Raw genomic sequence first — 26,507 nt, 5'->3', positions numbered from 1 at the left:
GATCCTGATGAGAATAACCCTATCAGTGAACTATTCACAGTAACTAAGTCTCTGCAGTATCTTCCTATTCACGCCTAATCCTACTCCCGTAAGACCATTTTCTGCAACTGCTGATATTACCGTATACCCGTCTGACCAGAAAGCTTTGTCTTCCTTCCGTTTCACTTCATTGACCGCCACTATGTCGAGACTGAGCCTTAACGTTTCCCTTTTCGGATTTTCTAACTTAGCTACTACGTTGAAACTTCTAACATTCCACGCCCCGACTCGTAGAACGTTATCCTTTCGTTGGTTATCCGATCTTTTTCTCATGGTCACCTCCCCCTTGGTAATCCCTACCTCGAGATGCGAATGGGTGATTATTCCGGAATCCTTTGCCGGTGGAAAGATCATCATGACATTTCTCCAATTACAGGCCACATTGTGTCTTTACTGCAGTGATTTCCATTGCATTTTGCATCCTCATGCCGTTGATCATTGCTGATTCTCCGACTTCAGGGACAGTTTCCCATCCCAAGGGCAAGAGAGTGTCTTGAACCTCTATCCGCTCCTGCGCCTTCTTTGACAAGGCTGTTGGCTGAATATGGGAGACTTCTTATGCCTGGAAACGTCAGCCGCCAATTCTGATGATTTTTACTCAAAACCGAAGTTGTCACAGGTTTCGGATCAGGAATCGAGCTGGTTTTTGCACACGTACCCAGCATTCTACTAGAACTGGAAATGAATGTTCATTATGCTTGATGACTGACATGTGAAAGCTCGGTCTGCAGCCCACTGAATTTTCAAAGAATATTCATTTGGAATGAGTTACCATCTCAATCTTTGGTTAACTTTCCTAAAAAAAAGTTGCTACGGATGGAACTTGTGGCATTGTTTACCGGTTACTCGGGAATGAAGATAGTTCTCCACACTGATACAAAGCTGTAAATATTTTCCTTGACAAGGAAGTGGACAGACAAGACATAATACTCCAGACCTGTCAGTCTCTCCTGTGTATTGTAACTAAAAATGGACTACCGTTTTCACCAACAGTATAAATGATACTTTTCATCACGCAACGTAACAAGTTGGCATCAGATGTGAAAAAAGAACAATGCGCCATTTGCAAATCATTAGCGAATTAAGGGGGTGGACTCGTGAATATGAATATCGCATAAGGAGAAACTATAAACAGGAGTGAGAATTTCTCGTACAGATTCGACACTTTTCCCTGTAACAGAATATTCATGATTTTTCCATGTATATAAACTTTTACATTACATAAAAGGTCGAAGGTTTTGTTTTATATATTACAGCACAGAGGTCTCCATCATACACGTGACACACTGAACGTGAGTTAAACTAAATATAAGATGGCGGCCACGTCTTTACTAATGACGTCATGTTATCTAGTAGTTTCACTGGTTGCACCAAAGAACACCATGGTACATTAACAGACTTTTGCTACAGCTATGACAAATATTAATGCAGATACTGTTATGCTTAGCATAGATCGCGATGCAAGCTATATAATTACCTCCTAAAAATCGTGGCAATATCCAGTCAAGGCTTTTTTTCAGTAATGTTTGATTTCTCTTTTTGACTAACTAAGCTAACTATGACAGTGTACATATTCCTTTCGTCGATATGACATTACAGAATTTGTATTAAATTTGTAGCTAAATCCGCTTTTTTAACTCTTGTTATGAATATCGCTGTATATTTCTATTTCTTCCTACAAATTCATCCGAACTTGCTTCTCGGCAAAATATAGTTTCCTTCAAGTCTGTTCTCTGTGTCTCTGTGTTGGCTACGTGAGCAGCGTAAGCTGATTTGTTTTTAACCTGAATGTCTCCACGTGTTCTCTGTAAGATATGTTAAATTCCTGCCAGTTTAGCCATCATAAACTTCGGGCCAAACAGAAGAGTTCAGATTATAAACACCAGATTTGTGATCTCCTTCATCTTTTTTTAACTAATGAATTTTTAATGTTTTGTTCTGTTATTTGTGGAAAAACTAACGTGTATCTTCTAGCACGAAACAAGATTGGTATCTGAAATGGCCCTTAGCAACGCAGACATATTTCACTGATTTGAGGAAGCAGTATAACTGTGCTCAAGTGTTGTTTGCTTTAGTTATGTAGCTACTTTTATTATTGTGTTTGTTATAATTAGTGATGTGAAGCTTACTGGTAAAGGTACCTTTTTTCTTGACTGATATTTTCCAAAACAACAGAGGTGTTCTCAAATCATCATTCACAAAATAATGACACGAATACGAATTGCCACTCTGGGATCCACAGATGTTTCCTCAGTTGCCCTTGTGGATCAGGGCATTGGTTCAACCTTTGCCGATGCTACGTCAGTGGTGCAGCTACCATTAGGTTCCATGAGGATATTAAGAAAATCAAAATTTAGAGATTTATAGAGTCAGACAGATTCCATTTCGCTTAAACTGTTTTCACCATCCTTATACGTTTTCTCATTCTTAAAACGGAAAACTGGAGAGAAATACGAGTAAGTGTTAACGGAACGTACGTCAACCATTAATGTTTACCTGATGACATTCTCTACATTTTGCCCGTGGCGCAGATAAATTTAAAACACGAATGTAAAATTGTAATAGAGTAGTTTTCATGTAGGTTAAAAAATTAAATACAATTATATTAAAAAAGTCTAATCAACATATCAAAAAGAAAGCAATAGAAATTAGAAATGAACTTCGTAGAACCAGTTGACGACTTTAATTGTATTCTAGGCTGTTGTAGACAAAGATAGGATAGAGAGCAGAAAGAAACAAACAGAACTGCGAAACTGGTAGGTAGACGGCGTTAGGAATATCCGGTACCACAGGAAAGTGTGATAGGACCGTTGCTGTTTACAATATAAATGATCTAATAGAAAGTGTCGGATGCTCTTTAAGGCTATTCGCAGATGATGCAGTTGTCTATACCAAAGTAGTAACGCCAGAAGATAGCAAGAATTTGCAGAACGACCTGCAGAGAACTGATGAATGGTGCACGTTCTGGCAGTTGACCCTGAACGTAAATAACTGTAGCATATTGCGTATGCATATGAAAAGAAATACACTACAGTACAGCTACACTATTGACGACAAACAGCTGGAGACAGCGTCTGCCGTAAAATATTTAGGCGTAACTATCCAGAGCGACCGTAAGTGGAATGACCACATAAAACAGCTATTGGATAAAGCAGACACCAGGCTCAGATTCATCGGAAGAATCTTAAGGAAATGTAACTCATCCACGGAAGAAGTGGCATATAAGGCGGTTGTTTGCACGATTCTTGAGTATTGTTCATCTATCTGGGATCCCTATCAGGTAGAACTGATAGAGGAGATAGAGAAGATCCAACGAAGAGGTGTGCGTTTCGTCGTGGGATCGTTTAGTTGGCGAGAGAGCGTTACGGAGATGCTAAACAAACTCTACTGGCAGACGTTACAAGAGGGGCGTTGTGCATCACAGAGAGATTTACTATCGAAATTTCGGGGCAGCACTTCCCCCCAAGTACATCTCGCGTATTGACCACGAGGAGAAAATTCGAGAAATTAGAGTCAATACAGAGGATTACCTGGAATCATTCTCCCCACGCACTATTCGCTAGTGGAACGCGGTGGAGGAATTAGATAGTGGTACCGAAAGTACCCTCCGCCACACACCATTAAGTGTCTTGTGGAGTATGATGTATATGAACATTCAGCAACAGCACGGATGCTAACAGCTGTCATTCTTAGTGGACGAGAAAGGACAGATGACACTTTTACGTACATCGAATGTCATATTTATTGACTCCCATCATATACTTTCAAACTGTAATTTTGTTCATATTTGACGTTTCAGGGTTAGAATTTTTGAGGTAAACTGGACCTTAAGGGGCTCCGTAACGCCCTATACTTGCAATGTTAAAATAACGCTTATAAATTACATCTTTCCTCACAAAGTATTTGAGGTAGGAAGTTGAACTTTTTACAGATTATTTATTGGAATATGGGCTACAACTTAACACAGGGATTTTACAAAATTTTAGTTCAGTTATTAAAGATGATTTTTTTTCAATTGTAATGAAAATTCACAACATTTTTTTGCAATTTTTTATTTATATATTCAAAAATATACAGTTTTTTTGGAAAAAGGCTGTGTTAAATTATGCAGAAGGTACTGTGTATCATTTACTGAAAGTTTGAAATAAATATGTTTGGAAGATCCTCAGAAAACATGTAATTAGTATGAGAAAATAAAAGTTTTGGGAATCGAGCGACAAAGCTTGGATTAACTTTTTAGTGCATTCCAGGTCCATAGGATGGATTACCTTCATCCTCTGCAAACTCCTCCTCCAGCTTCCTCTTGTTCCTCCTCCTGTTTACTCTTGCTTGTATTTCTAGACTCTTTACAGCCCTGTCTGCCACCCGAAGGCGTTCCTTGTCTAAAGCAAGCATCGCTCGTACCATGTTAGATTGTTATTACAGTATTTACAGTAATAACACATACCTTTGGCTTTCCAACATTTCTCCTTTTCTTAAAAGCCATCAGAGGATTTCTAATAACTTTACTTTTACTCATTATCATACCTCAACAAAACAGAGACTCAAGAAACAGAATTAATTACGAATATTTTCGAGATAACGACAGAGTAAATAAACATGAAACAATCGACAATCACACCAGCGATATATATTGAACCATCACAGGTTAGCCACAACACATACTTCATCTCACATCACTAAAATGTACCTGATGAACAAGGACGTTAATAATAACACCATTTGACAGCAGTTAAACAGCGCCACAGTGGGTCACGCCCATGTAGAACACATTTCAAAAAAAATTTAAAAATTGTTGTAGTCTTCGGAACTGAATAAATTATATATCTATTAAAAGGTAATAGTCTGCAGATTCAGAAAACGCAAAAAAGTAAAAATTGAACTTTTCATGATTTTGAGCCTTTCCGGAGCCCCTTAAATGTTTGATTAGCCCTGTTCCGACACGCCGACTTCTAGATGCAAGTAGACGAATCCTGGTGGTGGCGAAGCTTCTTTACTCAAGAAGCCTTCACGAGGCTGAGTAAATACCCTTCCAGACTTCCTAGTCTCAGAAAAAGATTTGAGACGGTAACGGGAATCGAACCTGGGCTCTTCCTCACAAAATACATAGACAATATCAGATTTTCGCTTTGTTTTCGTCTTTCTTTCGGTCTGTTTCTTCACCGTTTCCTTGTCAGGTTTTCTGGGTGGATGTCGCATGACATCGTACAAATCCAGTCAATGAGAACTTGACTGGACGTTTTCTTTTACAAAAGGGGGAGGGGCGCTCTCCGGTTACATGTCATATGTTCTATATATGTATGCTAAAGTGATTTTTGTGCAGATGCAATCAGTCAGTTAACGAAATTAAGTCTACTTTGATTTGTGTGTTATCGAGAACGTGATGAAGGTCTTGTGGATCGTAATTAGTGGCACAGTGAGGAGATTTACTTATCAAATATCGACCTTTCTCCCTACACGAACTTACAGACGTTAGTAATACTTCCAGAGCAGTTCTGCAGCGAAAAGCAGAGACCTAAAATTTTGGACACCAGTGTTGGTGTCCAAAATTAAAGCAACAAACAGAAATTTTGCAAGGTTGCGTTTATTTTGTCACAAAACGGTACAAACAAGTAATAGTAAAGTAGAAACAATCTAAAGAATACAGAACGTAAACAGCTGCAACGTCCATAACGATAGACGAATATGTTCTGCGTTTTTTTCCAACTTAACCGATTTACACACACATTAACGTGCTCAGTATGCGGTGTGATCACCTCTGGCAGCAATAAAAGCCTGACTACGACGGAGCATGCTATGAATGACGTCATCAATCTCATATTGAGGCAATTACGACTATGCCGGCCTCTGTGGACGAGTGGTTCTAGGGGCTTCAGTCCGGAACTGTGCTGCTGCTACGGTCGTAGGTTCGATTCCTGCCTCGGGTGTGGATGTGTGCGATGTACTTATGTTAAAGTAGTTCTAAGTCTAGGGGACTGATGACCTCAGATGTTAAGTCCCATAGTGCTCAGAGCCATTTGAACCATTTTGAATAATGACCATTATTTCTACAGAGTTGTTCGCAAGTTCAAAAAAATAGCTCTGAGCACAGCGGTCGCGAGGTTGCAGACTGAAGCGCCTAAAACCGCTCGGCCACAGCGGCCGGCTGTTCGCAAGTCTTGGAGAGTTGTTGGTGGATGCAACGCATCTCCCTGATACATCTCTCACATTCTCCACGGGAGAGCGAGCAGGCCGCGTCATGCGTGCAATATGTACCGTTTCCAAGAAAACATCAATCACCTGTGCTCTATGAGGTCGAGCATTATCGTCCATCAATAAAGCGTCTGGGCCCTCGGAACTCACAACGACCGCACGTTAGGTCCCAAGATCTCGTCTCGATATCTGTCAGCAGTTAAACCTTGCCGATTCACCTGTACAATTTCATGAAGAGTTATGCGAATGGTCAACGTATTTCCTGCACCCACCGTTAGGAATCCTCCTCAGTACAGGTCTCTTTCCATAATGTTTGGGTCTCGACACCGTGTTTCCCTAACCCTCCAGATGCGAATCCGCCGAGAATCACTGTCCAGACCAAATCGGGACTCATCTGTGAAAAGAACATTGGCTCACTGTTCGACTGTCCAGGTGGCATGTTGACGACTCCACTCTAGGCATTCCCTTCCGTGAAGACGCGTCAAAAGGTACACATACAACAGGTCTCTGACAATGAAGGCTGTTCTGCTGAAGCCTTCTCTACGCCGTTTGCCTCGATACAACACGTCCAGTTGATGCTGCGAGGTCAGATGGTAGTTGCCGTGTAGTACTAAGGCGGTGCAGTCCTGCCCTTGCAGTCAAACAAAGGTACTCTCTTTCTGGCGTCACACATGGTCGGTCCTGCTCTGGTCTTCGGGATACAGTTTCGGTCTCTATAAACTGTTGCCAGTTCCGAGAAACAACCGAACTATTCACATTAAGCCATCGAGCGACATCAGTTTGCGACTGTCCTGCTTCCATTTTTCCTGTTACCCTCCTCCACAAAGAATCTGGTAGGCTTCATCTCTGTGCCGTATTGCACCGTCTGTGGCGGTGTACACTAATTTTGTGGCTGTGAGACCAGTCGGCAAGACTGTCCCGTCTGATAGGTGCCTTATGTCATAGCTGGCGTGGTTGGTCATTGACGAGAACGCCATCTCTCGTGCAAAACAAGATAGTATGGACATCTGTTGTACCGTGAATGAGACACAGGACGGGGAAAAAGCGGTTTGTTGCTTTAATTTTGGATACCAGTGTATACCTACGATCGGATATTTGGACATGTGTTTTCCATTGTTGTCCCAAATCATTTACGCTGAAAACGATTTGGTTCCTCTAATACTATGAAGGTATGATGCAATAATCTTAGATCGGCATCGAATCCACGTTCTCTTCATTGCTATTACGTATCCTATGAATAAGATTACATACGTAAAGGTAACTGAATGCACCTGGCGGCAGTGATTATGTTCTGGATTGGCAAGACAGCCAACCCACTATGACAGGAAGCCGAAAGGCACGCGTTTTAGCTCACGCAGGCTGGCGTGAGGTCTGAAACAGTTAAAGGAATTGAGACTAGTAAAAAAAAGTACGTAGCTGCTGGAATACTTAACTTTAATCCATAATTGGTGAACATCGCTCTTGACGGTACATGTTTTACAGCATCAATAGTAACTGGTAATGGCGCCTTGCTAGGTCGTAGCAAATGGCGACAAGCGGGTCCGACGTATACTAACGGACCGCGGCCGATTTAAAGGCTACCACCTAGCAAGTGTGGTGTCTGGCGGTGACACCACAGATTATTTATATTTTCTTTCTTTATTATATTTCAAAACAATTCGATTAACTTACAAGAGGTGTGGCATTCGTGCGTGTCGTAAACATAACAGATTCACTAACAACATCCTTGTGTGACTAGTGAAACTGTTAATGCGTCTGTCATATAATTCTTTTTACAACAACGGCTTCTTTTATTTTTTAAACGTACCCTGTAAACATCGTTGATTTGTTCATGTACAAATGAATGCAGTTGTGTGTAACAGTAACTTTTACCGAATGTTGTAAACGTTTTGTGAGAACTAATTGTAGTGAGAGTTCCGGTAGGGAATGTTGCCAGAAAACAGACAAGAACCCTTAACAGACATAAATCGGCTTGCCCGCCAAAAGAGCACTGTAGTTAAGTGGCACCTTGTTCGTCGTTGAATGTGAGCGATAACACACCTACAAGGCGGGCATCTCCGATTCCATGGTGTAACATTACCTTTGGAGGAAAAACTGCTCCTAATACTCCGTGGAAGATGGTGGACGTTGTGTGATGTGGACCATGAAATACTTCTGGGTGTCGGATGGAAGTTTTTCTCCCGGCGCCACGATTCATAGTCGCTTACTGGTAGTAAAATACGCATTTCGTTTATTACACGAAACATGCTGCAAACTAAAGATACGAAGCGTTAACTTCTAACCACTAATGCCACATCTCTGGTAATTTTACACAAAGTGTCCATTAAATGTCTGGTACAATATGAGTAACTTGAATTCCACAGTTAATTCTGTGCCAAACTATTTATAGTCATATCTGCATTAAATTCGTGCATTTTACAGGGGGCTCGAATGCAGTGTTTGAAGTTAGTTGAATGAGCCTGCTGCAGAACAGTTCTCAAAAAACGTTTAAAGTCGCACGTGAATTAATTTTGAATTTTCTAGCAAATATTGCCGTAACATGTAGTTCGTATAATAAAAGACCGTGTAAAAATAACGCTAAACTCCATCAAAATTAATTATCGTCAGCTACTGCTACCACCTGTGTTTCGAAGCTTTCCATTACTGCAGTGGAGCGACACACATTTGAATCTGTTCCCCATCCAAAAAGTTAATTACTGCATTCAATCAAGCTGTTATATGGACTGGCTGTGGACCTGACTTTTATCAATACGTGAAACGTCCCCTTAGAAAAATTATACATGACTGTGCTTAAACTAACACACAATGTTTTTAGCGCAACGCAATCTGACTTTCAAAAATCCCTACAAAAGAATGGCCCTGACTAAAATTAACCTATACGTTTCACAAATCACTTACCTCACAAAAATCTTCGTTACTCAAGCTACTGCAATACAGCGAGCGCCACTACTGCCAGCTAAATAAAAGATTCAAACTACGGAAGGCACTAACTACTAATAGGCATAATTAGCAAATGAAAGATTTTTATAGAGAACAAACAATGTATTTACCTTAATAGTCATCAAAAGTAATAATATATATAGCAGTTCATGACATCCAGTCTTACAAATTTCAAAATTCCGCCATTACTCTCTCCACATCCACCACTACTGGCGGCTCACCTCCAACTGCGCAACGCTACGCGCTGTTCACATCCAGCTGCCCAACACTACAATGGCAGACAACAATACAAACCAGCCACAGACTGCACACAGCACAGCCAGTGATTTTCATACAAAGCGCTACGTGGCGTTACCAATATAAAAACCTATACAGCCTACTTATATAGCCCCCATGCTCCCCACAAAAAATTTTACAAATTATTTTGGGCAGTGGCCAATAATGATTTGATAAAATGTTTCATAATTACAACAACAAAGATATCGAATGCACACACATTGATACAGTGTAGGTCAAAAGCTAAAATTTTCTCACAGTCCATAAAGACAGTCCTGATCATCACAGTAAAGTTGCAGTGGTTTTTTGTTTTTTTTAAGTCTAAGCAGTAAAAGAGAATGCACATGAAAGTAGTGGATTTCCATGCAGTCTTGAAGTAGTGTTGTCCTTCCAACGGAAAGACAGTGCTGACTCTTGACATGCAGACAGGTAATGGGCCACAATAGAGCAAACCCACAGCAGAGTCAGTCGAAGTTTTGAAGAATATTGGTAGGTAGGTCATCACAGAGCAGACCCACTGTAGTCCTGGTAGAGATTATGTTATTGGTGGGCCACCAGAGGTGCAGACCCACTGCAGTCCTTGTAGAAATAATGGTATTGGTGGGTCATCAGAGGTGCAGACCCACTGCAGTCCTTGTAGAAATAATGGTATTGGTGGGTCATCAAAGATGCAGACCCACTGTAGTCCTTCTAGAGATGGCCAATAGCCATCTGTTGTGACTGTGTGGGTGCACAATCACCATTGAAGAGTCTTGCGGATAATATAGCAAGTCCATAACCACCACTTGTGCACTCACAAAGTTTTTGGAATTGTCCTTAGAACCAGCAATGCTGTTATCCAGTCCCTTGCTGAATTATTAACACACGTGCAAACACTATCAGTCCCTACTCCTCACATATTGTCCATATACTATGACCAACAGAAACTTGTGCAGTGAAATATAACTTACAAGTTACTTAATTTGATGAACTGGTGTCAATTACAATTTTATAACATAAGAATACAATAACAAAGGTACAAAATACATCATTAAAAACATAATAATACAGATAACATTTGTAGTAATACAGGCTTTACAAAACAATAGAAATAAACATATTCATCAGTGTTACAGGAATTATGACATAAGTAAATACATTGAAAGGGTACAGTACCATACGACATTGAAAATAGGCACAAAATACTTCATTATTTTCGTCAGAACACCACATTTTTTTGTAAAATAACTCAATTTCAATTAATACAGCGAAGCCGGATACCAGTGTGGGAAAGAATGACAACTTATTTATTTAATTGATCATATGTGCACTCCCACAAAATAAATCCCTACATCCAGTTTGGTGAGATCTGTGAAATGAATGAATGTATGGTCGTCTGCTAACCGCAGATAGTGAATGTGAATATATGATCATCTTTGAGACGATCCTTTGGCCACCTTTGGTGGGACCAAAGAGATGAAATTTACCTGAGCTTTGAGCGCCTGAAATGTGGCTGACCAATACGGTAGCAAGGTGCTCCCCCACTTCGGCAGAGGTGCGAGAGGACCTGAAGAACGGCCATGTTTCAGCGCTCTGCCGCTGGATCTTGTGCTGTTAAGACCTGTCTTAGGTCTGCTCCGTAAAGAGAAAAGAGTGGAGACATGGTATGCATGTGGAATATTTCAGAGTAGTTTGAAATAATAATTTCTCTATTTCAGGAACTTTTGTGGGGAGAATTAAATGTCAGGCAGGTAATATTAATGGGATCGTAGTAATCTTCGGAAGTGACCAACGGTCACAATGAAACCACGTGTAGCAATAAGTTGAAATACTTCCGTGTGCTTAAGTTAAGCTGAATTACTAGCGTGTGTACTATAAGTTGAAATATTTAAGAAATAGCGTGTGCAGGACTTGAAATTAGAGGCGAGTACTTCCATGTGGTAAGTACTGTGTGAGTCTCAATCTGTGTATGAGACACAGGATAAAGAGAAGTACTCGTCCGTGGTATCAGTTGAGGACTCGTGTGTGTGATGAATGTGTTCTTAATATTACTTTGCGAGATATGTTTCCGTGTGACGCTTGATTCAAATTATAATACTCTGAGAGAGAAACAAGGTGAGTCAGCCGTCTATCCAGCAACGTCACTTGGCTTGCATTGCACAGGAAGACGTGCATATATCTCCAGAGTTCATAGTGGGAAAGTAGAATTACGAAGTAGGGCAGTGTCGTGTGAAACTGGGATAAATATTAATTGAAGTGGGAAAGCTCAAAGTGATAATGTTATGACTATTCCCTGTGTAGTATTTCATGTTGTGGTGTGGTGTATGTCATGTAATTTAAGTATGTGTGGTTTGCATGGGAGAGTAGCAAGGTAGTTTCAGAGGTAGTGGGTTATGCGTGTTCCTTTCGTACTGCTCGGTCTGGAGGGAAGTTTCGTGATTATGATTGTGAGAGTCGAAGTGTGAGAAATAATAAAAGATCCATCATCCTATCCAGAAAGTGCACTGCAGCGTTAAATAATTACGAGACCATAAGATAGAGATTCACCTATGTAAAGCCATGTCCACTGGGCGGAATTTCTCATGTGTTATTGTTGTAGGTTATAGAATTTGTGTGTTTAGGTTATAGAATTTATCGGAATAAATAAGACAGTGAAAAGAAAAAGATTGGTGGCCTTTTCCTTCGAATTGTATGTTGTCATGATATTCAGAATTTATAATGTGTGCGCCACTCATATTCAGTGCGATGGCCACGTGTTGATAAAAGCCGTTAAATAAAAAAGAAAGAAAATGTGGTATTGCCAGTGCGTAGTGAACGGTCAGAGTTCTGTAAATTACTGATAGTCAGATGTGCGTTTCCGTTGCGTATTACTCATGTTGTTGTTGTTGTTGTGGTCTTCAGTCCTGAGACTGGTTTGATGCAGCTCTCCATGCTACTCTATCCTGTGCAAGCTTCTTCATCTCCCAGTATCTACTGCAACCTACATCCTTCTGAATCTGCTTAGTGTATTCATCTCTTGGTCTCCCTCTACGATTTTTACCCTCCACACTGCCCTCCAATGCTAAATTTGTGATCCCTTGATGCCTCAAAACATGTCCTACCAACCGATCCCTTCTTCTAGTCAAGTTGTGCCACAAACTTCTCTTCTCCCCAATCCTATTCAATACCTCCTCATTAGTTACGTGATCTACCCACCTTATCTTCAGCATTCTTCTGTAGCACCACATTTCGAAAGCTTCTATTCTCTTCTTGTCCAAACAAGTTATCATCCATGTTTCACTTCCATACATGGCTACACTCCATACAAATACCTTCGGAAACGACTTCCTGACACTTAAATCTATACTCGATGTTAACAAATTCCTCTTCTTGAGAAACGCTTTCCTTGCCATTGCCAGTCTACATTTTATATCCTCTCTACTTCGACCATCATCGGTTATTTTACTCCCTAAATAGCAAAACTCCTTTACTACTTTAAGTGTCTCATTTCCTAATCTAATTCCCTCAGCATCACCCGACTTAATTTGACTACATTCCATTATCCTCGTTTTGCTTTTGTTGATGTTCATCTTATATGCTCCTTTCAAGACACTGTCCATTCCATTCAACTGCTCTTCCAAGTCCTTTGCTGTCTCTGACAGAATTACAATGTCATCGGCGAACCTCAAAGTTTTTACTTCTTCTCCATGAATTTTAATACCTACTCCGAATTTTTCTTTTGTTTCCTTTACTGCTTGCTCAATATACAGATTGAATAACATCGGGGAGAGGCTACAACCCTGTCTTACTCCTTTCCCAACCACTGCTTCCCTTTCATGCCCCTCGACTCTTATAACTGCCATCTGGTTTCTGTACAAACTGTAAATAGCCTTTCGCTCCCTGTATTTTACCCCTGCCACCTTCAGAATTTGAAAGAGAGTATTCCAGTTAACATTGTCAAAAGCTTTCTCTAAGTCTACAAATGCTAGAAACGTAGGTTTGCCTTTTCTTAATCTTTCTTCTAAGATAAGTCGTAAGGTCAGTATTGCCTCACGTGTTCCAACATTTCTACGGAATCCAAACTGATCTTCCCCGAGGTCGGCTTCTACCAGTTTTTCCATTCGTCTGTAAAGAATTCGCGTTAGTATTTTGCAGCTGTGACTTATTAAACTGATAGTTCGGTAATTTTCACATCTGTCAACACCTGCTTTCTTTGGGATTGGAATTATTATATTCTTCTTGAAGTCTGAGGGTATTTCGCCTGTCTCATACATCTTGCTCACCAGATGGTAGAGTTTTGTCAGGACTGGCTCTCCCAAGCCTGTCAGTAGTTCTAATGGAATGTTGTCTACTCCCAGGGCCTTGTTTCGACTCAGGTCTTTCAGTGCTCTGTCAAACTCTTCACGCAGTATCTTATCTCCCATTTCGTCTTCATCTACATCCTCTTCCATTTCCATAATATTGTCCTCAAGTACATCGCCCTTGTATAAACCCTCTATATACTCCTTCCACCTTTCTGCCTTCCCTTCTTTGCTTAGAACTGGGTTGCCATCTGAGCTTTTGATATTCATACAAGTGGTTCTCTTCTCTCCAAAGGTCTCTTTAATTTTCCTGTAGGCAGTATCTATCTTACCCCTAGTGAGACAAGCCTCTACATCCTTACATTTGTCCTCTAGCCAACCCTGCTTAGCCATTTTGCACTTCCTGTCGATATCATTTTTGAGACGTCTGTATTCCTTTTTGCCTGCTTCATTTACTGCATTTTTATATTTTCTCCTTTCATCAATTAAATTCAATATTTCTTCTGTTACCCAAGGATTTCTATTAGCCCTCGTCTTTTTACCTACTTGATCCTCTGCTGCCTTCACTACTTCATCCCTCAGAGCTACCCATTCTTCTTCTACTGTATTTCTTTCCCCCATTCCTGTCAATTGTTCCCTTATGCTCTCCCTGAAACTCTCTACAACCTCTGGTTCTTTCAGTTTATCCAGGTCCCATCTCCTCAAATTCCCACCTTTTTGCAGTTTCTTCAGTTTCAATCTGCAGTTCATAACCAATAGATTGTGGTCAGAATCCACATCTGCCCCAGGAAATGTCTTACAATTTAAAACCTGGTTCCTAAATCTCTGTCTTACCATTATATAATCTATCTGATACCTACTAGTATCTCCAGGATTCTTCCAGGTATACAACCTTCTTTTATGATTCTTGAACCAAGTGTTGGCTATGATTAAGTTATGCTCTGTGCAAAATTCTACAAGGCGGCTTCCTCTTTCATTCCTTCCCCCCAATCCATATTCACCTACTATGTTTCCTTCTCTCCCTTTTCCTACTGACGAATTCCAGTCACCCATGACTATTAAATTTTCGTCTCCTTTCACTACCTGAATAATTTCTTTTATCTCGTCATACATTTCATCTATTTCTTCATCATCTGCAGAGGTAGTTGGCATATAAACTTGTACTACTGTAGTAGGCATGGGCTTTGTGTCTATCTTGGCCACAATAATGCGTTCACTATGCTGTTTGTAGTAGCTAACCCGCACTCCTATTTTTTTATTCATTATTAAACCTACTCCTGCATTACCCCTATTTGATTTTGTATTTATAACCCTGTAATCACCTGACCAAAAGTCTTGTTCCTCCTGCCACCGAACTTCACTAATTCCCACTATATCTAATTTTAACCTATCCATTTCCCTTTTTAAATTTTCTAACCTACCTGCCCGATTAAGGGATCTGACATTCCACGCTCCGATCCGTAGGACGCCAGTTTTCTTTCTCCTGATAACGACGTCCTCCTGAGTAGTCCCCGCCCGGAGATCCGAATGGGGGACTATTTTACCTCCGGAATGTTTTACCCAAGAGGACGCCATCATCATTTAATCATACAGTAGAGCTGCATGTCCTCGGGAAAAATTACGGCTGTAGTTTCCCCTTGCTTTCAGCCGTTCGCAGTACCAGCACAGCAAGGCCGTTTTGGTTAATGTTACAAGGCCAGATCAGTCAATCATCCAGACTGTTGCCCCTGCAACTACTGAAAAGGCTGCTGCCCCTCTTCAGGAACCACATGTTTGTCTGGCCTCTCAACAGATACCCCTCCGTTGTGGTTGCACCTACGGTACGGCCATCTGTATCGCTGAGGCACGCAAGCCTCCCCACCAGCGGCAAGGTCCATGGTTCATGGGGGGGTATTACTCATACAGGAGGATAATTTGTAACTTAATTGTGAGTACGAGATTTCATATTACTCGATAAATAAGAATGAATCCACTCGCTTGGCAGACTACTCATCTTGCAGGCCAGACTGCTTGATGCCACAGTATGAGCAAGGCATGTGGGTGCCTCTCAACATAAAAGATCAGAATAACTTTTAAAACATCAACTTCACACATGAGCACACACAATAAATAATGTCTAAACATCTTTACAGAGTAAATAACATATTATTAATGCCAATATATTATATTTGAGGATAACAGTATTCCTCATCATAGTGAATGTAGGTCAGTATTAGAAGAGAGAAAAATTCTATGAAACAGTACACAGAGACAGGAAGAAAACAAATACACAAGGGTACACAAACACATAGTGGGATAACACAAAAGGAAAGGACAGGGTTTGTTTTCAGTGTAACATTTGGTACTGAAGTCCAACCCAAAACTTCATTCCATAGATCGTCCCTCTTATTTCGACATTTGCTCCAGCCAAAAAAAAAATACTATCCAAGCATGCTTTCTGTATTCTGTTCACATCCTCTTTCAAAAATAGTTTTTCTCCACTGTACACTACTTTTTTGGTTAAATAGTGAGAGAACCATAGCTCATGTTTCTGTTTATAATGCAGCACAAAGAAACACAGTTCATAATGAGATGAAATAGTTCATACGAACAAAACATAGTATAGGTCATTTAAAGCACCATATTCTTAGTTTCGTGCATATTTTTCTGGGGTTACTAAGTGGTGAATCTAAAAAAATTAGCGGGGAATAACTGAGTCATAGCTGTTCTTCCGTATGTAACAGTAGCTGTTGACACGTAGAAAGATGTTGCCAGTGCCTACAGCTTCGTCAGTGATGAAATGCACACTTGTCTAATCGCATTGTTCCACCTCGAGTCGACGTCTACGCACAGGCAATCAAATGGTTCAAATGGCTCTGAGCACTATGGGACTTAACATTTGAAGTCATCAGTCCCCTAGAACTTAGAACTACTTAAACCTAACTAACCTAAGGACATTACACACATCCACGCCCGAGGCAGGATTCTAACCTGCGACCGTAGCAGTCGCGCGGTTCCGAACTGAAGCGCCTAGAACCGCTATGCCACTGCGACCGGCGCATAGCCAATCAATCCTCTTGTTGTGCCCATTTACAGATGCTCAGCACTCCATCACACGTTCATTCATACTCACAGCTAGCCACCTCTACTTAATCGAGAGAGGTTGCGCAGTGGTTAGCACACTGGATTCGCATTTGGGAGGTCGACGGCTCAAATCCCGCGTCGGGCAATCCTGATTTAGTCTTCCGTGATTACCCTAAATCGGTTCAGGCAAATGCCGGGATGGTTCCTTTGAAAGGACACGGCTAACGTCCTTCCCTAATCCGATGAGACCGATGAATTCGCTGCTTAGTCTCTTCCATCAAATCAACCGACCACCCAACCTCTGCTTCCACATGCCCTTGATTTTCTTACTCGTGACACAGAGTTGTTTCAAATATTTTACAGTGCTTTCGTGAAATAAGTGTGGTCCGCAAAGGCTATTGAATATACAGGGTGATTCACGAAGATATGCAAATATTGTAGTATGTTATTCTACAAGTAAAACCAAAGACAATAGTTCATATAGACATAGGTCCGCAAATATTTGGTTACGGACTTACGGCTAATAAAATATTTTGCTGAAATTTAGCAGCGTCGCTAATATGAAGATATCCCAAAACTCTACGTGGTTAAATTATAATAAAACATGTCCCAGATGTGTATATCCAGAACAGCCAGAGAAACAAAGATTATTATACAGGTAAATTTGTTTACTTTCCATTGAGAATGCAGATATGTTTATGTCATTGTTGCCAACCGTTAGTGAGTTGTTTCAGTCGCTTCCTAACCTTGAAACGAGTTAGTTTTCTGTATTTTTCCGTGTAAGAACATAATAACAACAGTGTATTTAAGTGAAACCACATAGTAACTGTTGTGGTTTGTAGATTATTTATGAAATAGTGATGTCTTTAAAATGTAAGACAGAGGAATACGCCGATATGGTGCTTATTTATGGCAAATGTGATGGTAATGCTACGGCTGCAGTTAACAAATATCGCGTCCGTTGTCCAATTCGGAGGATTCCGAATGCACGAGCCATTAGTGGAGTATTTCGAATGTTAGGGGAGACAGGTACTCTACATAGCGTTGATAATCAGTACGATATATGAAGACGATGATGAAGACATTATGGACGCTGTTCAACGTAGCCCGAATACCAGTACAAGACGTATCTCTCAACGATTAGGCATTTCACAATCTAAGGTATGGAGACACTGAAGTACAATAATCTGTATCATTACCCTAAACAAAAAGTAGATCACTTACATCCGGGAGATCCTGCCCTTCGCTTGGAGTTGTGCAACTGGTTACATACTAATCGGCAGTTGCACAAATACGGGGTGCTTCTAAAGTCACTATACATTTCAGTAATGTAGTAACGGAATATTTGTTTCTTGCAGGTACTACGGCAGAATGCTTACCGAAGAAGAACGAATCGCTGTTGTATCTGCTCGTCTTCGTGGAATGACATGTGAACAGGTGTGGACAGACTTTGCCCGTCGATTCCGGAAAACAGGTCCCACCAGGCTTGCTGTCATGACCCTAGTCAATAAATTCCAGCGTACTGGAAGTGTTGCAGATGAACAACGTCCAGGGAGGCCGGCCATAACACCAGACACCGTGCAAAGTGTGCAGGATGCGATTACACGTAGCCCTTTCGCATCTACCAGGAGACTTAGTAGGGAGCTTAGTATTCCTCAAACCACTGTATGGAGAGTTCTTCGTTACAAGCTGCACAAACGTACGTACCATATCCAGGTCGTACATAAGCTTGAAGCGGAGGTTCAAATGGCTCTGAGCACTATGGGACTTAACATCTGAGGTCATCAGTCCCCTAGAACTTAGAACTACTTAAACGTAACTAACCTAAGGACACAACACACATCCATGCCCGAGGCAGGATTCGAACCTGCGACCGTAGCGGCCGCGCGGTTCCAGACTTAAGCGCCTAGAACCACTCGGCCACAGAGGCTGGCTGAAGCGGAGGATTACGCAGCCAGACAAGCTATGTGTCATGACCTGCTACAAGCTGTGGAAAATGATAATTTGATGCAAAATGTCTTGTTCATTGATAAAGCTACATTTCATACCTGTGGACATGTGAACGGACACCTCTGCAGGATCTGGGCAGACGAAGAACCAAGTGTGCTGCAGAAATGGCAACGGGACACAGCAACAGTGAATGTGTGGTTAGGGATTACGAGGTCAACAGTGTACGGGTTCTTTTTCTTCGAAGAACGAACCGTTACTGGAACCACATACCTAGATATATTTTTGGAGCCCCAGTTGATATCTGACGGGATTATGAATACTGTTGTTTTTCAACAGGATGGTGCACCACGCCATTTTGCCCTCGTTGTTCGGGATTATCTGAATCAAGCATTTCCCTGCAGATGGATCGGTCGTGCCTCTCCACGGATATGAGCACCCCTCTCTCCTGACTTGACAAAAAAAATGGTTCAAATAGCTCTGAGCACTATGGGACTTAACATCTATGGTCATCAGTCCCCTAGAACTTAGAACTACTTAAACCTAACTAACCTAAGAACATCACGCACATCCATGCCCGAGGCAGGATTCGAACCTGCGACCGTAGCAGTCGCGCGGTTCCGGACTGAGCGCCTAGAACCGCTAGACCACCGCGGCCGGCCTGACTTGACACCCTTAGACTTTTTTGCATGTGGGTTTATCAAGTCTAAGGTATACCAGGTGAAGATCCGCAGCATCGAACACTTAACACAGCGGATTCGAGCTGCAGATGCTCAGATTATACCAGATATGCTTGGGCAGGTTTTTCGGTCTGCAGTGGAGCGCTGGGGGGTGTACCTAGACATGTAAGGTGGTCACATTGAAATTTACTGAAATCATGTCATATTGTAACATAAGCTGCAGTGCTATTACATATTGGTTAATAAAATTTGTTTAAGTACAAAATGTATAGTGACTTTAGAATCACCCTGTACATTTTATTTACTGATGAGACACAGTTTACTCGAGATAGTATAAACAATTTTCATAACGAGCACGTATGATCTGAATCAAACCCACATGCAACAGTGCAACGCAGTTTCCAGCAGTGATTTAGCATAAATGTGAGGACCATTAATTTTCCTAGCAAGTCTAATTGGCGAGACGTACTTACAATTCCTTCAAGAAGAAATTCCCCTTGCTCGAAGATGTTCCTCTCGCTACGCGATCGTAAACGTATTTTCAACACGACGGCACGCCTCCACATTTGTCCAACGCCGTTACTACGCATTTCACTGAACATTTTACCAGAAATGGACTTGTCGTGGTGCTACACGTCTGTGGCCACCCAGATCGCCCAATTTAATACCAATGGATTTTTGTGTATGTGGATGGATGAAAGACATAGTTTATGAGGACAAAGTCATTACCCGTGAGGTATTACTTGCTCGAATTATGAATACAATAGACGAAATTAAGAACAACCCTGTGAAACTGAAACGAACAACAAAATCTGTTCATACACGTGCACCTAAATGCACTGAACTCGGTGGAGGCATTTCTGAATATTTATTATGAATGTATTGTGAAATTGTATGTACACTGTAGAACTTCCTTCACTCTGAGCTTTGTTTTTCCTGGTTAACATGAATCCACGTGTGCTATGGTATTAATAAATGCAGATTATCTGACACGTTCATACAATTTCAGTTACCGTTATTACCATCATTTTTCGAAAACTAAATTCCCTACAACTTCTGTTGAAAACTTTGTGCAATTGTCTGGAATTTACAAAACAAATTGGCTCATGTATCTAATAAATTTAAAAATTTAAGAAATTATGTCTTTGCTTCTCTGGATGTTCTGGAAAACTACTGCAGATACACGTCTGAGACATGTTTTATTAGATTCACCAGATCAATAATAAAATAAATGGAAATTGTGCTTTACTTTAACCTTGCACAGTTTTGCGGGCTTCATAGTAGCGAAGGTGATAAATTTCAGGCAAAATCTTTTGTTAGCCGTAGCTCCGTAACTAAACGTATGCGGACCTATGTTTATATGAACTTTTTTCTTTAGTTTTACTTGTAGAATAACATACGAAAATATTTGCATATCTTCGTGAATCATCCTGTAGAAGTTTATATCGTGGTACTATACTTCTATGACAGGTGGTTCCACATGTGTAAAGATCAAAAAATGGCTCTGAGAACTATGGGACTTAACACCTGAAGTCATGAGTCCTCTAGAACTTAGAACTACTTAAACCTAACTAACCTAAGGACATCACACACATCCATGCCCGAGGCAGGATTCGAACCTGCTACCGTAGTGGTTCCAGACTGAACCACCTAGAACCGCTCGGCCACACCGGCCGCCCTAAATATCAAAGAGAATCTGAATATGACAGTTTATAAAAAATTAAATAACTACTTCAGCGAGTTACGCAAACTCCCTACGGCTGTTACCACGGCCTTGTGAAATAGCGCTAGTGAAGGGTCAATACAGAAAATATAATCCGAACAACAAAAATATAATCTGTAAACGTGGAGAAACGAATAAAAAACATGTATGTGAATAACCTCAGTATTGCAAGATAATCTTAGGAAACTTATAATGTGTGTCAATCGCTGGAAAAAAAGCAAATCGTGATAACTTTTTATTATTAACAACAGCGACTCTTCATTCAAAGTGTTAATTATTGAAAAGCGTGGCTCAAATTGTTACTTTGCTGTACTGAATGTATGCATGCATGCCTTCCTTCAGTTAAATTTACCATTGCTTCAACTGTGACTGAAAAATAATCCATTGAATTGTGTGTTGGTAAAAGCTAAATGGTTTTGTTGTTTTTCACAGTAGTGATACCAGTATTAAAAGAGGAAGTAAATTAAATTTCAAACTTCGTCCTTTTCGGTTTGTCCTGATTTTTATTCAAAGTGTGATGCATGATAATCAGTCACAAAGAATATTTTCTTTAAATATATTGAACTTTCCATTTTTATGTAGTATGTGTAATTGTATAATTGTTTATATAGTCATGTTTGAGGGTAGGACTATGTATGTCTAGAATAGTGTTTTCATGTCTCTCCCCGTTCTCCTCCTTCCTCCATATTCTAAGTAGTGCACAATTTTACTACCTATTTCTTTAGTCGAAAATGTTGTTTGATTGCCAGTTTAGACAGTTCAGATTCACGACATACTGTCACGCCTTTCACACATTCGGTGTTCGTGTACTATACTAATTGTGGTGTGGGAGCAGCAAAACATCATGTAGCCAAGAGTTCCTTGCTACAACAGGCTCGCAAATGTCCGGTGGTCACAGGGTATTACACCGAGGTTCCTCATTTGGAGAACTAGAAGGTTCCTTCTGCCTATTAGTGGCTGTCACGATCATTTTAATGTCCTATGGAAATGAAGCGACTCTTTAATTCATTTCTTGCACGCCTGGGACGGTGGTTCACGTGGTTTATGTCCCCCTGGGCTCCTCGGTAGAAAATTCAGATCGATATTCACGGCTGTGTCCCACCGTAAAATGTGGCGGCAGTGCGGGCTCACTTTAAACTTTCCCCTCATTCCGGGAGCCTATATATTTCCTTCGAACAGCCGGCAGCCATCGCAGTAAGCGGGCGGCGTTCTCAGCTGACGTAGTTTGCAAAACTTTGGAGGCTGCCCAGCAGGCGTTCGTGCTTGTTGTCCGTCTGCCGCTGGTAATCTGCAACGGAGAGGAACGTCTCAAAGAGAAGCGTTTACAAAACTTAAAATTCCCCATTTCGTTAATGGTTCACCAGATTCACCCCGGAATAACTTTTGCTGCTTCGGGCTGCAAGAGTCAGTTTACGATTTTCGGTTAAACTCTAATTTTCCCTGTCGTTTAATGCTTTTGTCTCTGTCTTCTCTTTAATATTGTGGACTCTTTCTTTCCAGCATTTGACGATATTTGATTGTTTCCCTTTTTGACCAACTGACACGATTCATTTCTCTGTAGATTGTCCCTATCAAGAACGATCACCAAAGACGTCAACGGTTTGAAGAACTTGAAAGGAACTGAAGATCGACAATTCGAAAAGGAGTACAAGTGCAACCTTTCACTCACACATGAAGGATGAACAGACTTTCGAATGGTGTGTTTCCACACTAAACTACCAGACACATTTAGCCTGGAAAGCATTCACCTCACTGAAGCACACCACATTTCACCAATAAACTGAATGGCATACTGCTTGTACCATTTCTGGCTTTACAGCCATCACATTCACCCACAAGGAGCTCTTCTTAGAGCAGGTGATAAGGCACCAGTGGGAAGACGACGTAATTTGATGTGAGGTACCGAAAACAGACGGTTTGGTTCGAATGGCCCTGAGCACTATGCGACTTAACTTCTGAGGTCATCAATCGCCTAGAACTTAGAACTAATTAAACCTAACTAACCTAAGGGCATCACACACATCCATGCCCGAGGCAGGATTCTAACCTGCGACCGTAGCGGTCGTAACAGATGGTTTATTCGTTTCGTGTATCGTGAGAAAGATCGCCCAAACTTTGGTCCTGCTCCGAGGTTGGCTGCTGTGTCCGGAAGCAGCGTGCCTAAATGATGAAGTTCTGTTATTGACATGAGAAAAACTAAACAGTGAACTGCCGGCCGCGGTGGCCGAGTGGTTCTAGGCGCTTTAGTCCGGAAGCGCGCAACTGCTACGGTCGCAGGTTCGAATCCTGCCTCAGGCATGGATGTGTGTGATGTCCTTAGGTTAGTTAGGTTTACGTAGTTCTAAGTTCTAGAGGACTGATGACTTCAGATGTTAATAGTGCTCAGAGCCATTTAAATTTAAACAGTGAATTTACTTGCATGTCTCAGTAGCAGGCTATCCATTATGTCAAAAGTGTTACTTACTAGCAGAATAATAAACGGTTGCTAAACGAAAAGGCAAACGAAGTACTCAGAGATCTTCTGATTGCGACTAACTTGAATGGCGGGCGAGGTTATTCGGCTGTAAGATCAGAGCTGATTCGGCAGTCTCGGAGGATAGACATGTTGTCTGCCGCGTCTGTACCAGTTAATACTTAATTAGCAATGTCTGGTTTGAAAATGTGAAAGCTGGCTGGGCAGTCTCGGAGGGAAGGCAGGTTGTCTGCCGCCGTCGATACTGGTTAAGAACTTAATTAGCAATCTCTGGTTGTTTGGATATGTAACTGAGAAATAGTTTGATAATAATTATGGAAACACACAGTCCATTATTTTGTTTATTCTGTGTGAAAGTGCGAGGAATGGAAATTATTTGTGAGTCATAATGTGGACTGTAATTGTGAAATCTCTCGTGTTCTAATAAAAAGCGAGTGACATCCCTTTTAAAGAAACCAACTCAAAATTCATTTATTTTTACTGTACCAGTTCCTCGCCAACAGTTTATTGCATCCTCAAGTTAGCGGATTCACGACCTACGTGCTGTTTTCTGGGTAGAGGTCAACTATAGACGACTGCAGGTTGATAAACAATACTCGGAACTGAGAGATTCCACTCAGGGTGATGGCAGCAGCTACGCAGCTAGTGTGTGCTGCAGTTGAGGTACAAATGAGATCAGTGACACGTCATCTGTGGTAACACAGAAGAGGTATCAAAGAAGGAAATTTTCGAGAGAGGGATTTTCAACTCATGAAAATCCCTCTCGCTATATCTCTCCCTCTTTCACTTGCCTTACATGGCATCTCTTGCGGGGATATCTTTGAAGTCGAAGTCTTTCGAATCATGAGACGAGATTTTACTAGCGAGAACTGTGAACTGCGACCAGAGAATTGTTTAAGGGCTGTGATTCAAGTGAATTGTTAAGGACCATAGGACTGTATACGAACTCTGATAATTAGGCGTGGAACTGTTTTGAATTTCATTTGAACTATAATAACTGATGGTGGGTAACGGCCTTGGAGCAGTGGATACACCGGTTCCCGTCAGATCACCGAAGTTAAGCGCAGTCGGGAGTGGCCTCAACTTGCATGGGCGTCCATCGGGGCCGCCATGCGCTGTTGCCATTTTTCGGGGTGCAATCAGCATCGTGATGCCAATTGAGGAGCTACTCGACCGAATAGTAGCGGCTCCGATCAAAGAAAACCATCATAACGACTGGGCGAGCGGTATGCTGACCACACGCCCCTCCTATCCGCATTCTCAGCTGAGGATGAGACGGCGGTCGGATGGTCTTGATGGCCCACTAGTGGCCTGATGACGGAGTGCTCGCATTTTTATAAGAACTGATGTCGGAAAGTGAAATTTTTTGTTATTATGATAGTACACTACTTTACATTGAAATTGCTACACCAAGAAGAAATGCAGATAATGAACGGGTATTCATTGGACAAATATATTATACTAGAACTGACATGTGATTACATTTTCATGCAATTTGGGTGCATAGATCCTGAGAAACCAATACCTCTGGCCGTAATAACGGCCTTGATACGCCTGCGAAACAGAGTTTTGATGGCGTGTACAGGTACAGCTACCCATGCAGCTTCATCACAATACCACAGTTCATCAAGAGTAGTGACTGGCGTATTGTGACGAGCCAGTTGCTCGGCCACCATTGAATAGACATTTTCTATTCGTACGAGATCTGGTGAACGTGCTGGCCAGGGCAGAAGTCGAATATTTTCCGTATCCAGAAAGGCCCATACAGGACCTGCAACATGCGGTCGTGCATTATCCTGCTGAAATGTAGGTTTTCGCAGGGATCGAATGAAGGGTAGATCCACGGGTCGTACCACATCTGAAATGCAACGTCCACTGTCCAAAGTGCCATCAATGCAAACAAGAGGTGACCGACACGTGCAACCAATGGCACCCCATACCATCACGCCGGGTGATACGCCAGTATGGCGATGACGGATACACACTTCAAAGTGCGTTCACCGCGATGTAGCCAAACACGGATGCGACCATCATGATGCTGTAAATAGAACCTGGATTCATCGGAAAAAATGACGTTTTGCCATTCGTGCACCCAGGTTCGTCGTTGACTACACCATCGCAGGCGCTCCTGACTGTGATACAGTGTCAAGGGTAAACGCAGCCATGGTCTCCGAGCTGATAGTCCATTCCGCTGCAAACGTCGTCGAACTGTTCGTGCAGATGGTTGTTGTCTTGCTAACGTCCCCATCTGTTGACTCAGGGATCGAGACGTGGCTGCACGATCCGTTACAGCCATGCGGATAAGATGCCTGTCATCTCGACTGCTAGTGATACGAGGCCGTTGGGATCCCGCACGGCGTTCCGTATTACCCTCCTGAACCCACCGATTCCATATTCTTCTAACAGTCATTGGATCTCGACCAAAGCGAGCAGCAATGTCGCGATACGATAAACCGCAATCGCGATAGGCTACAATCCGACCTTTACAAAAGTCGGTAACGTGATGGTACGCATTTATCCTCCTTACACGAGGCATCACAACAACGTTTCACCAGGCAACGGCGGTCAACTGCTTTTTGTGTATGAGAAATCGGTTGGAAACTTTCCTCATGTCAGCACGTTGTAGGTGTCGCCACCAGCGCGAACCTTGTGTGAATGCTCTGAAAAGCTAATCATTTGCATATCACTGTATATTCTTCCTGTCGGTAATATTTCGCGTCTGTAGCACGTCATCTTCATGGTGTAGCAATTTTAATGGCCATTAGTGTAATATCGGTGTAAATCAGTAATATTAGGTGCTGTATTGCTGCGAGAATAAAAGTTAATGTTGCGACCGCGGTCTATGGGATTAAGTTATATATCAGCACTTCAAAATTCTTCATCCTACGAGAAGGCTCTGCGTGCAGAGCAGGCCG

The sequence above is a fragment of the Schistocerca cancellata genome, chromosome 4 (assembly GCF_023864275.1).
Source record: "Schistocerca cancellata isolate TAMUIC-IGC-003103 chromosome 4, iqSchCanc2.1, whole genome shotgun sequence".
Taxonomy (NCBI): Eukaryota; Metazoa; Arthropoda; class Insecta; order Orthoptera; family Acrididae; genus Schistocerca; species Schistocerca cancellata.
The sequence above is the reverse complement of the archived record's forward strand: the minus strand, read 5'-3'. Positions refer to the sequence as shown.